The sequence below is a fragment of the Bos indicus genome, chromosome 2, assembly GCF_029378745.1.
Source record: "Bos indicus isolate NIAB-ARS_2022 breed Sahiwal x Tharparkar chromosome 2, NIAB-ARS_B.indTharparkar_mat_pri_1.0, whole genome shotgun sequence".
NCBI classification, from domain to species: Eukaryota; Metazoa; Chordata; class Mammalia; order Artiodactyla; family Bovidae; genus Bos; species Bos indicus.
The window spans coordinates 28,703,352-28,716,312 of NC_091761.1; the positions used below are offsets into that span (position 1 = coordinate 28,703,352).

The 12,961-nt window shown below is 36.1% G+C and overlaps 1 protein-coding gene across 5 annotated transcripts in view; it reads right to left on the bottom strand.

Moving 5' to 3' along the window:
• The window catches only part of B3GALT1 (beta-1,3-galactosyltransferase 1), a 619,500-nt gene that overhangs the window by 425,037 nt on the left and 181,502 nt on the right, over window positions 1–12,961 (bottom strand). The gene's annotated exons all lie outside the window — the stretch shown is intronic.

Consider the following 12,961-nt stretch of genomic DNA (forward strand, 5'->3'; position numbering starts at 1 on the left):
AGTGACAGGCCTTGAAGCTTAGCTTCGGTTAACCTCACTTTATATACACCTCTGGAGATAAGACATTGACAACACAGCCAAGAGACAATACAACCAGTTTCACAGGGATGAAGTGATGCTTATATCAACACAATTTTGTTAGATTATAACTGTGAAATAAACAGAAGTGAAACACAAGAGAAAAGAAAGACGATGATGACAAAAGATACTGCAAATGTTGTTAGACAGATAAATCCAGTGGAATCGCATGTCAGCATTTCTCAGAAAGCCACTGTGCTATACAAAGAGTAAGACTGTGTCAAATGAGAAGGCAAACTGGGGGCCAGTTTGGCAACTTAATGCAAACAGTCAAAACAGCTATTGAAGTATGAACTAACTGACTGATGAGAAGTTTTTCATATTCCAGAGATATATCCCATATCCTCATTCTGTCACATTCCCATTTCCTTTGTAAAGTATTCAGCACCAAGCTTTTCAAGAGCCATCAACTTTTGCAATTTCATGTGTTTATGAAAGAAACAGAGACACATGCCTCTGTCCATTATAGTTGATCTGATCCAATGTCATCCCTCTCTGACTTCCTAGTAAATATCTACTTTCCATTCTGTGTCCCATATGGTTCAGTCCCAGACCTTACAATAATGAGTTGAGCATCCGTTAGTTTGCACTACCCTGCATTATGCCAGGATATTATACTCTTGAACCCATAAATATGTTACATAGTCTGAGAAAAGGAATGTCTCAAAGCATCCACTTTCCCCCGTTCCTTTTTTCTTTTTTTTTTTTTCGTTTCTTTTCCTTACGTACAATAGCCTCTACTTATTTTTCTTCTAAATGATCCCTAAACTCCTCCCTAAGTTCTGGTTCTCTCCCATAGTCCCTTCTTCCTTTGATTTGCATAACTGAAGAACTAATCAAACAGAGTGAAGAGAAGGAAACTAAGAAAACTACCTTTACCTCCAGGTGGAAAGGAAAGGCTGGGGATACTCTATGCTGGTAATGTGTTTCTTCCCTTTTCAAAACTCAGATACTCTCAGATATTCCAGGAAAACCTCCCTAGTGACCACTGCCACTTCTCTCATCACTGACTGACTACCCCATCTTCCTTTTCTTTTCTTTTACTACCACTATGCCTTTAACATGTTTATGTTACTATACTTATGATGGAATATACTGAATTCTTTTCAAAGTCTGCTTCTGTCAGTGTCCAAACATCTTGAAATCAGAGATTTTATATTCTCAGCACCAAGCACAATAATAGGTACAGAATACATTCTCATGCTTGCAGGAAAACGAACTATTTTTACTGGTTGTTCCCAAAGTGTCTATTGATTTGGTTCATGTTTCTTTACAATCTACATGATAACTGAACATGTGGTGTACTAACTTTTAGAGTGATTGACATATAGTAGCTGCTCCATATTTATTGAAAAAATGAATTTATAAGATTTGAGTTTGTGGATAATTAACTTCTACAAAAACACTTTAAAGCCTTAAGTAAAAACCCTTTTGGCCTTCTAAATACAAAATGTGCCAATATACATTTCTTAATTAATTATATAATTAAGTTGCCAAATTCAGGCTAAATTATTTTCTGGCAATGTTAATGTTCCACATAGAAAAGGATTTAACATTCCTCCCCCTTTTTTTTTTCATGAAAACATATGAAGGACATTTAGATCATACGTATATGGCCATTTGTCATAAAGAATTCTGAAAACACTGAAATTTCAACATCACTGCAGGTTGTTGCCATTTTTCACCATTCCACTTAACAGCTGACAGATTTGCTCTTTTGATGCTGCCAAATAAAGACTATACTTCCATTACAAAAATGAAGAGTGAGGAAGAGCACAGCAAGCAACAGGAAGAACAAGGCAAAGCCTTTGAAACAGGAGGAACTTGGATAGTTCAGAGCAAGGTTACCTGAGTGCTTCCTAGACAACAGTGAAGGCTTGGTGGACAGGGGAAAATCTGTAGGATCCTTTAGACTATGATTAGAGGTCTGCATTTTATTCTAACATCTCTTGGGATGTCACTGAATGTTCAGCAGGTGCAAATCACCGATCTGGATCCACTGGACCCAAGGGGTAGAGCCTACAGTGAGACTGGATTTTATGAGAAACACTGGATTAGACTCATGAGTTGGGAAGGTGCTGAGATGGTCTGGAAAGGCATGGTATACTTGGGAACTACAATATTTTGCAAAGAGATTCCTGCTTCTTCTTGTTAACACTTTTTATATCTACTTTTATTCCATACCCTTCCAAACACACATATTAAGAAAGTAGGACTCAATAACTGAAAAATGTGTATGGATGAATTCTGACTTGAAGTACCATGACAACATTTTATCAGCATCAACACATAAAGATTGCCTAATTTGTATATTCTGTAAAGCTACAACCAGGTGTGCCAGAATTGCATAGTCAAATAGGTACTAATTAAATTTGAAACATTGTAAACATACTGAAACATACCAAAATACACACTAAAACACTCAACACATGAAATTAGTTAGTTTGTATATAACTCATCAGATCAAGAACCAGCAGGAGAACCCATTACAGAAAGAGTTCCCTATTACAGAGTACAAGAACTCTGAGCTTTCATGGTCAGCTAGCACTTTCTCCTACTATCCTTCTGGTTTTCTAACCTTTGGCTGAGGGCTCTGGGCCTCTCACTGAGAGTCCTTTAACTGGAGAGAATGCACAGGCTTGGCATAAATAGCCACCATGAAGGAAAGGCCATCCATAGTTTTATGGTGGCTAATGGACCATGTAAGGCATGCACCAAGAGTTTAAGGTATGCACAGTGCACTTTTACTCCTGCTTCAAAAGAAGTGTGTGTGTGGTATATTTATTAAGAGCAATGTAAATTCTGAACATATTGAATGATACCACCTTAGGTAGCTTTTTGTGATAAAGAGCAATCCTATAAGGAATTTGGAAAGGCTACCTCTGGTCAGTTTCCATGTGCCACCTTGAAGCCAGTTCACTGTAGGCATTCAACAACCTATAGTTTTGACTGTAATCTACCTGAACTCCATTATCAGCTGGATTTTCCCAAAGCTCATTAGTTTCTGACTGAGCCTGCCAAAATCTCTGTTTCTACATCTGCTCTTTCAAATTTTCAACTGCAAAACCCATGTTTCATTTTCAATGGGAGTAATTTAGAAGATGGAGTTTGGTATATTGATTTTGTTTTGCATCTTAGCTAACTCTGAAGCGATGAAACTATCCCATCTACGAAAGGATAATTTGTATATAGGAACGTGTCTTCCCACAAAGTCTTAGTTCTATTTATGTGGCATAAATGAACCAAATGTCAATTTTTGTTTTCAAAATGCACATATATTTAATATGTGCTAATTAATTAGCAGGTCATGTTCAGAAAGAACATTTCCCACAGGCTTTTTCAAGAAAGGAACCTAAATAAGAAAGGGTCTCTTCATTTTGTTTACCCAGAATTCTGCTTATCTATTTTTAGCAGGTTCTTCTTTACTTTTTCTCATTGGACAGGATCAAGGAGCTGAAACTACATTATAATGAATCTCTTCAATCAGCCTGCTCTTTCCTACCCGTATAAAGGATAACAAAATAGCAGGCTGCCTAAAGTCATAAAGCCTATTTTCTATGTAGAAAAAAAATGAACCCTTAGGCCAGAGGCTCTGAATGCTTCTTTAACAATAGGTATATGAAACTGATCAAGCTACATGGAAAAGTAAATACATATTTTATTTCTAATTTTAGATTTACTCAATACTTTTCATAGTTCTTTAAATAGAAATTAGCTCCCAGAAACTGATGATTATCTCTCACAAAAGTAATATTTAAACAACTTGTGAATATAATCATAAGTAACTCTGTAAAATTTTCCACGTGAGTTGAATGGATTATGATAAGTAAGTCAGTAGACTAGGAGTGGGCTGTAGAGATTATGAGGATGGTGGCAACTTCAACTCATAAAGATGATTTTCAATCCCTCTCCAGCTCCTTCTGGTACCAACTGCAATTTAGATAACATGTTTTTTACAGCAGAAGACTCAATAACTATTATAGTTTTTTAAATAACCTCACATCACTCTAGGAAGTATTATTTAAAATCCAAATCGCTAACAATATTTTGATGAATTGGTTTACAAATATAGCTATTTATCTATATTGAATTAAAAATCTATTAATCTATATACAACTAAAATTAAGATACCCAGATTAAAATCTATCTTTTAATAAAAGAAAAAGAACATGTTCAAACTACTACTTCTATTTATATTTGAGTGTCAGAACCCTGAAAAATAAGTTAACCAATTTTTAGTATTTTCTGAATTGATCTGACAGCAGAAAATGATTAATGGTCCCATTTTCAAGGATGATTATACCAGTGAACTCAGCGAATCTTCTCGGTATTGTGAAATTAATGGCATCAAATAAACTCGCTTTGGGATAGAGCAGGAATCAGGTAGATGGACACTGAGTTTGACGCTGGTGAGATGTATTGCCGAGCCCTTGGTCCTGGAACTCATGAATACACATCAGCATTATAGTTCAGAGGAAAGCTACTATGATGGGAGTTTATTTTTGAAAGTGGGCAAAATGAGTGTTCAGAAAAAAAATAACAACTCTACTCTTAAGACTCAACATTGTGGAAAGACAGTCTTTCATTGCAAACCCTACAGAAATAATTTTACACAATTTGCTATTAATAAGAAAATAGAGAATACTTGACAATTTGCAAAGGTGTTGGAGATTTAAAGGTTGCCATGTTGTGCTTAGTCGTTCAGTTGTATCCAACTCTTTGGGACTCCGTGGACTGTAGCCTGCCAGGTTCTTCTGTCCATGGGGATTCTCCAGGCAAGAATACTGGAGTGGGTTGCCATGCCTTCCTCCAGGGGATCTTCTCAACTCAGGGATGGAACTCTGGTTTCCCACATTGCAGGCGGATTCTTTACCTCCTGAGCCACCAGGGAAGCCCAAGAATACTGCAGTGAGTAGCCTATCCCTTTTCTAGGGGATCTTCCTGACCCATGAATGGAACCAGGCTCTCCTGCACTGCAGGCAGATTCTTTACCAGTTGAGCTACCATGGAAGCCTATCTAAAGGCTAACGGTTTTTAAATACTAGCAATAGTTCTTGCTTACCTGTTTTAAATTTTTAATAATTAGGTATATTAATTAAACTCATGCATTCATGTCTAAAAATGTGAATGATAATTAGAAACTGCTTTCAATACAGTTTCATCTTTTAAGGGAAATAACTATAGTTTAACAGTATGTTATCCAAGTCTCAACTCCATACAGATAATATTTTTAGCTGTTTTATTCTATAATGATTGCAAATGTCTCTTTAGATCACATTTTCAATACTATTAATAGTGATTTAAGATGCATTTAATTAAGATTTAGAATGTGCTCTTATCATGAACATATCTGCTCACATGTACTGCTTAATGCTTAAGTGTACTCACATACTGGGCTTCCCTGGTGGCTCAGATGGTAAAGAAGCTGCCTGAAGCGCAGGAAACACAGATTCGATCCCAGGTTGGGCAGATCCCCTGGAGAAGGGCATGGCAACCCACTCCAGTATTCCTGCCTGGAGAATTCCATGGACAGAGGAGACTGGTGGGCTACAGTCCACAGGGTCACAAAGAGTCGGATACGACTGAGTGACTAACACTTCACTAATGTACTACTTACTAGTTTGTACAGACTTAGCATAAATGGATAAAAACAATCTAATTCTAAACATGAGATTTCAAAATTACTTTGGCCACCTCATGAGAAGAGTTGACTCATTGGAAAAGACTCTGATGCTGGGAGGGATTGGGGGCAGGAGGAGAAGGGGACGACAGAGGATGAGATGGCTGGATGGCATCACCGACTCGATGGACATGAGTTTGAGTGAACTCCGGGAGTTGGTGATGGACAGGGAGGCCTGGCGTGCTGCGATTCATGGGGTTGCAAAGAGTCGGACACGACTGAGTGACTGAACTGAACTGAAATATGCAATAAAGACATAATACATACTAAATATAATAAATATATAAATTTAATTACATAAATTAAACATATTATATAATATAAATATATATTTATTAAATATATAATTATATATTTAATAAATATATACTAAGAAATGCATATTAAATATTTAGGTATTATTCTAAATGTTTTAGAAGCTTTAATTTATTATATCCTTAAAACAATCTCCTAAAATAGATAACGTTGTTTCTATTTCATAGATAAGAAACTGAAACCTGAGAAGGAACTTACCTAGATTAACTTAGTAGCAAGTTGTGGGGCTGGCTTTTAAACTTCAGTAGGCTGGCTAGAGAGTTCACAATTTTTCTTAATGTATTTATTTTTAATTGGGGGATAACTGCTTTACAATATTGTGTTAGTTTCTGCTATACATCAACATGAATCAGCCATAGGTATTCTTACATCCCCTCCCTCTTGAACCTCCCACAATGCTACGTGGTTCTCAGGATACCACGAAGTAGCTTATCTTACAATTTGGCTTCTGCAATTCTCTGGGTTGTAGAATGAGTGTTTCAGGTCATTTCAGCAACAGCAACACCAAGAGGACCTCTTTATGCCCAAACAAGTAATAATTATTCTGATCTAACACCAGGGAGTTGAACTAATTTTTACTTTATGCATGGACCTATCATAACTATCTACCTATCATCTACCTATCTGTATCTGTAGCAGTATTCTATTTATTTTTATTCTGACTCCAGTGCATGAATACATCTATTCCAGTATGTGAACATACCACCTTAAAAAAAAAAGTTCATGGTACTGTTGATGGATATTTGGGTTGTTTTCAAATATTTTAACACAACAAATAATGTTGATATGAACTGTATTAGTTTCCTAGGGCTACTGTAACAAAGTTACCAAAAACAGGGAGGTTTGAAACAGAAATTTATTATCTCACAGTTCTAAAGGCCATCAGTAGGTTCATACGCCTCTTGAAACCTTTAAGAAAATTCTTCCTTGACTCTTCCTGCTTCTGGTGGATTGCTGGCAATCTTTGACTTTCCATGGCTTGCAGCTGCATGACTCCTAACACACAGTCGTCTTCTTCCGTGTGTACTCATATTTTCCTTCTGTGAGTGTCATCAGTTATATCAGTTGGGTCCATGATAGTGACCTCTCTTTGACTCCCATGCAAATTTATTATTTATTTATTTCCAAATAAAATCACATTCTGCGGTACTAGAGATTAGGAGTCCAACATTTAATTGTTAAGTGATATAATTCAACCCATAACGAAATGTTTATACATGTCACATGTGTATCCATACATATATCTCCCCTCTCTCTCTCTCGCTCTCTCTCTATATATATGTATGTATGTATATGGTGACCATCTTTTTAAACCCATTACCATGTTATATAAAATGGTGATATTAATCTAATAATATATATTAATATTAGGTACTAATCTAATAATTTTGTTATAGATATTTTATCCTCTCTTCATATACAACATAGTAATCTTTTTTCCTAATCCCTTGACATTTGTTCCTTTTCATTTTATTCACTGGGTAGACCCTTCAGTGCAATGCTGGATAGAAGTGGCTATAGATGTATTCTTGCCTTGTTTCTGATCTTATAGAGTGAGTATTAAGAAACTGGAGCCTATTATACAGAGTGAAGTAAGCCAGAAAGAAAAACACCAATACAGTATACTAATGCATATATATGGAATTTAGAAAGATGGTAGTGATAACCCTGTATGCGAGACAGCAAAAGAGACACAGATGTATAGAACAGTCTTTTGGACTCTGTGGGAGAGGGAGAGGGTGGGATGATTTGGGAGAATGGCATTGAAACATGTATAATATCATATATGAAATGAATAACCAGTCCAGGTTCGATGCATGATACTGGATGTTTGGGGCTGGTGCACTGGGATGACCCAAAGAGATGGTACGGGGAGGGAGGTGGGAGGGGGGTTCCGGATGGGGAACGCGTGTACACCCGTGGCAGATGCATGTTGATGTATGGCAAATCCAATACAATATTGTAATCGGCCTCCAATTAAAATAAATAAATTTATATTAAAAAAAAGAATTCCATCTTTAAGAATAATGTCAGAAATATTCTGTCAGATGGGAAAAATCATTCCTATTAGTAATATAACAGTTTTATTTTTTAATTCTGAAGAAATGTTAAATGTTATCAAATTATTTTTCTGTATTTATTCAGGACATATCATTTATTTTTTTAAATGTGATATAATATTGATTTAATTTTTGAATCTTTCATCATTGGAATAAGTCCAACTTGAGCAATATGTATTATAATTTTTATATATCATAGAATTTGGCCTGCTTATATTTGGATTAAGATTTTTGCATTTATGAGAAAGAGTAGTTTATAATCACCTCTTCGTATAATGTCCTTGTTAGATTTTGATTAGATTTGATTAGAAGACCATTTTGCAGTCTACTCTCAAAAGTAATCTATACAGAAAATTGCTTACCATAAACCTAAAGTCATGAAATATCTGTCTATAACATTATAGTCCTCAGACTGTGCAAATCAGTAGTCTATAGAATTTTCCCAAGATTGTCATCCTTCTGGAAAGCTACACTCTTAAGAGTGCCACTGAGCAATAAACGGCATCACTATCTTCCCTTTTTACCCCCTTTTGCTGTTGTTCAGTCGCTAAATTGTGTCTGACTCTTTGCAACCCCCTGGACCACAGCCTGACAGGCTCCTCTGTCCATGGGATTTCCCAGGCAAGAGTTCTGGAGTGAGTTGCCATTTCCTTCTCCAGGGGACCTTCCTGACCCAGCAATTGAAGCTGCATCTCCTGCACTGGCAGGGGAATTCTTTACCCCTGAGACACCAGGGAAGCCCTTCTCCCCCCTTACCACACTCTGTATATCTTCCCATTATCCCCAACTAACCATGTGTTTTTGTTTGGGTGTTTATTGTCTATTTTGTTCTACCAGAATGTAAACAGCATAAAACAGGGTCTTTACCTTACAGCAGTACCGTAAACAATGTCTGTTATATACCACACATTAAATGTTGAATGAATGAATACATTAATCTCAGACTATACAGTCTAGATATTCTCTATGCCTGTGTATTATATCAAGTTTAAAAGTATATGCTGAATTAATTTGCTTAATCGATTGCTTTTTTCGCGCTGTGAAAAACAATACTTTTGACTAACAAGATACAAGTGCCACACAAGATGGCATTGGGAGTTAGGAGTCAACGTATTTATCTGCTCATTATCTATACCACAGAATGGCCTTCTGCTCCCATCCTCTATAAGGAACACAGCCCTGCCAGTCATATGTCATCATGTCCAAACTCAGCTGACAGGACAAAACAAAGAAAAACTAGCCAACTGTTTATGATACAGGATTTACAAACGTGGGAATAATCACTCAAAGAAACAGGTAGTCATCTCTTGAGAAATCTTAATGGAACATTTTTGTTCTTTACTGTTTGTACTACTGAGTAATCCTATAGGGCTCAACATGGTTACTGAAGACTATGTATCTGTTATCAAAAGCAAGACCTGGGGGAGACTCTGCATCAGTAATAAGCCAAGGAAATACCTAGGTTACTGTATCTATTATTTTTTTTCCCCAAGAGAACAAAGACTAGTCATAGATTACTTCTGATAAAGATGTATGCTATTAATGTGAACCTGAGTGGGCCAATCAGCTTTATTCTTTTCCTTGCTAAGCATGCCTCCCTTCCATTCATTTCTGCTTCCCCCCAACCCCCCTGCCCCCAGAATGTGAAAGTCTCCTATCCCTCCCTGTTGGTCATTAGATGGACAAAAGGAAAGAGTAGCTGATTTTGCATCCATCAAAAAGTCTACAGCTACAGCATGATGGTATCATGTTTTAATATCAAGGAATATTATAGTAGGTAATAATTATACAAATAAGGTACACAGCTTACTGAGGTCAAGTTAATAGCCTTTTTTTCCAAGACATTCTGCTTAAAATATTCATAAATAACACGCAAATTTTTCTTAATATATGCTAATATATCTATATTTGATTTTCAAATTTATTGCTTCCTTTTTTTGATAACTGAGCATCTTCTTTTCTTAAAAAAGTACATATCATGAAACTGGGCCATAGGTAATACCTCCTTTGAGTAATTCATTGAAATATTTCTATCTGTCTGTAGGAGGTGGGGCTGCGTTTAGAGGAGGGTGAAGCTTTCTGAAAATGGTGCACTTAGGTATGATTGGGAGCAATGTGTTTCTTGCCTTGAAGCAAAACCTGTGACTGACTTAGAAGCAGCAGATAATTTCTGCAGGCAATGTCATTGAGCTTCTCTTTCAGAGGTCATTGTGAGAAAAGCCCTTGGAGATGGAAAGAAATAACCTTACTGAAGGGAAGAGAAAAAAATTTCAGTCACATCTTCATTAAATTTGCCATTTCCCTTTAGGTGATACGAAGTAGGTTTTTTTTTAAACCACTTAGCACTATTCCTTTTCACAGTTCAATCTCAATTACTGAACAAATAATTAAAAATAATTTATACTTGCTTTTTGGAATTCTTTTTGAAATACATTTGAATATATAGATCTTTGATCCTGTCATAAACAAATAGTTTGTCATATTAAAAACATATACACACAAACAAGTTCAGTGGAATTACTTTTTTCACTTAAGTATTTTACTCTTTATTAATATATAAGTACTTCTTAAATATTTTCCTTTTCATATTCCAAAACGGAAAGAAAATCTTATATTCATACAAGTGACTGAAATAGAGAAGTTAACAGGTATCTCCAATATAACTACTGGAATGTCTTGTCTTGAAAAAATGAGGTATTTATATATGTGTGTGTATGAATCTATTTGTTTATTTATATTGAAAAGACCCTCCCTCTCAAGAACCATTTGAATATTTTAAAGTAGTAACTTATTTATGTTAACACGTAAAGAACTGAGAAGAATAGACCATAATGCCAATACAAATTTGAAAAATGTTCCTGTGATCAATTATGCAGTGAGCAATACGTGAATGAAATGCAGTGTCGAGTTTACATCACAACACTGTAACTACCATTTATTGCACTTGACATGTCACATCTATTAGACCATCAATTTCCCAAATGATCCTTTAACTCAATATTTCCATTCATATCCATGTCTGAGATTTGGAAGTGGAATTTAGGGAAAATTATGGCAACCCACTTCAGTACTCTTGCCTGGAAAATCCCATGGATGGAGGAGCCTAGTAGGCTGCAGTCCATGGGGTGCTAGAGTCGGACACTACTGAGCGACTTCACTTTCACTTTTCACTTTCATGCATTGGAGAAGGAAATGGCAACCCACTCCAGTGTTCTTGCCTAGAGAATCCCAGGGACGGGGCATCCTGGTGGGCTGCCGTCTATGGGGTCGCACAGAGTCGGACACGACTGAAGCGACAAGTCACTCAACTAACACTCAGAAAAGCTACATTTCTAATTTAGTATTATCTGACTTCAACCCTGCCCTGCTCATAGCCACTATCCTAAGTGGCCTTACTCATGTTTCCATGGGATGGATTCTGATTCTGCTAAATGAATAAGGACTGGCCACCATTAGCACTCTCAATTTTTTTTTTTTTCTATAATGAGGTTAGATTATATTTTTCCTCTTAATTGGAATGCCTTGGAACTTTCTGATGGCCAAATAAAATCTGCTGCAGGAAAGAACATTTTTATCTTCTTACAAGGAAAAAAAAAAGCCCATTCTAAATATTATGTTTTATCCTTGTCTGAAAAGAATGATTATTTCATTGAGGCCAAAAATTTGCATTTCAATTGTCTTTATTTTCAAGTTATCTCCTTTAAGAAACAGCTGAAGCAGTGCAATAAAGGCATAATATGATTGTCCTCCTGATAGTCTAGGTTTTTCAAATAATTATTTCAAATGAAAAGAGATCCTTTTAAAAAAATCACATAGGACTCAGCTTCTAGTAATGAATGCCTCATATAAATCTTTTAAGGTAACTATGTTTCAGAAAGCCCATTTTTTTTTCAGTTTGACTTTTTCTTAGAAATAAAGGTTAAAGATGGAATAATTACATTTCTCAGACCAGAGTAAGGCAGGGCTTTGAAAGGATGGCCCAGTCCCAAGCTTAGTTCGTCTTTGCTCTTGCTCAAGGCCTCTTGGTTAGACCGAGCTTGCCAAAGACATGAACTATAGTTCTAAAGTGTCAGTCTTATCTTATAAATGCTGTCTTGATAGTACGCTTTCAGTGGATTACCATACCCATCTTGTTTCTCATTCAGATCAAATGTCTATATTACTGTCTATTTTTATGCCTTCTATTTGCCACTTCCACATCTTTCACTGCATTAGCCTTAGAGAACTTCCCAAAATCTTAAATCCACTTTTTTATATAATCTTAAAAGCACTGAAATTCATCAGTGCTGGACATTTGAAACAGGCTATTACTGCTTAATCATATCTGGATGTAAAGGATGTGATCGTGGAATTTTCTTTCCCCCTTTTACTTAGAGGTTGTGGTAAGAATTATATGAATAATTCATGAAAAATATTTGAATACTGTTAAGAATTGTTAAGTACTAATTATTACTATTAATTGTTGTTGCTGTTGTTCAGTCACTAAGTCGTGTCTGACTCTTTTGCGATCCCATGGACTGCAACTCATCAGGTTCCTCTGTCCATGGAATCTCCCAGATAAGAATACGGGAGTGGGTTGCCATTTCCTTCTCTAGAGGATCTATCCAACTCAGGGATTAAACCTGTGTCTCCTGAATTGGCAGGAAAATTCTTTAGCACTGAGTCATTATATATTAATAATAAACTATTAGGGAGACAAAACTGTATGGACTTAGGTGCAAAACTTCACAATTCTTTCTAATAAACTTTAAAAGGTATTGCCTACTACTATGTTTCTAATGCTAGTAAGGGGCAAAAATCACAAAATTTAGGGAAAGTCTACACCTAC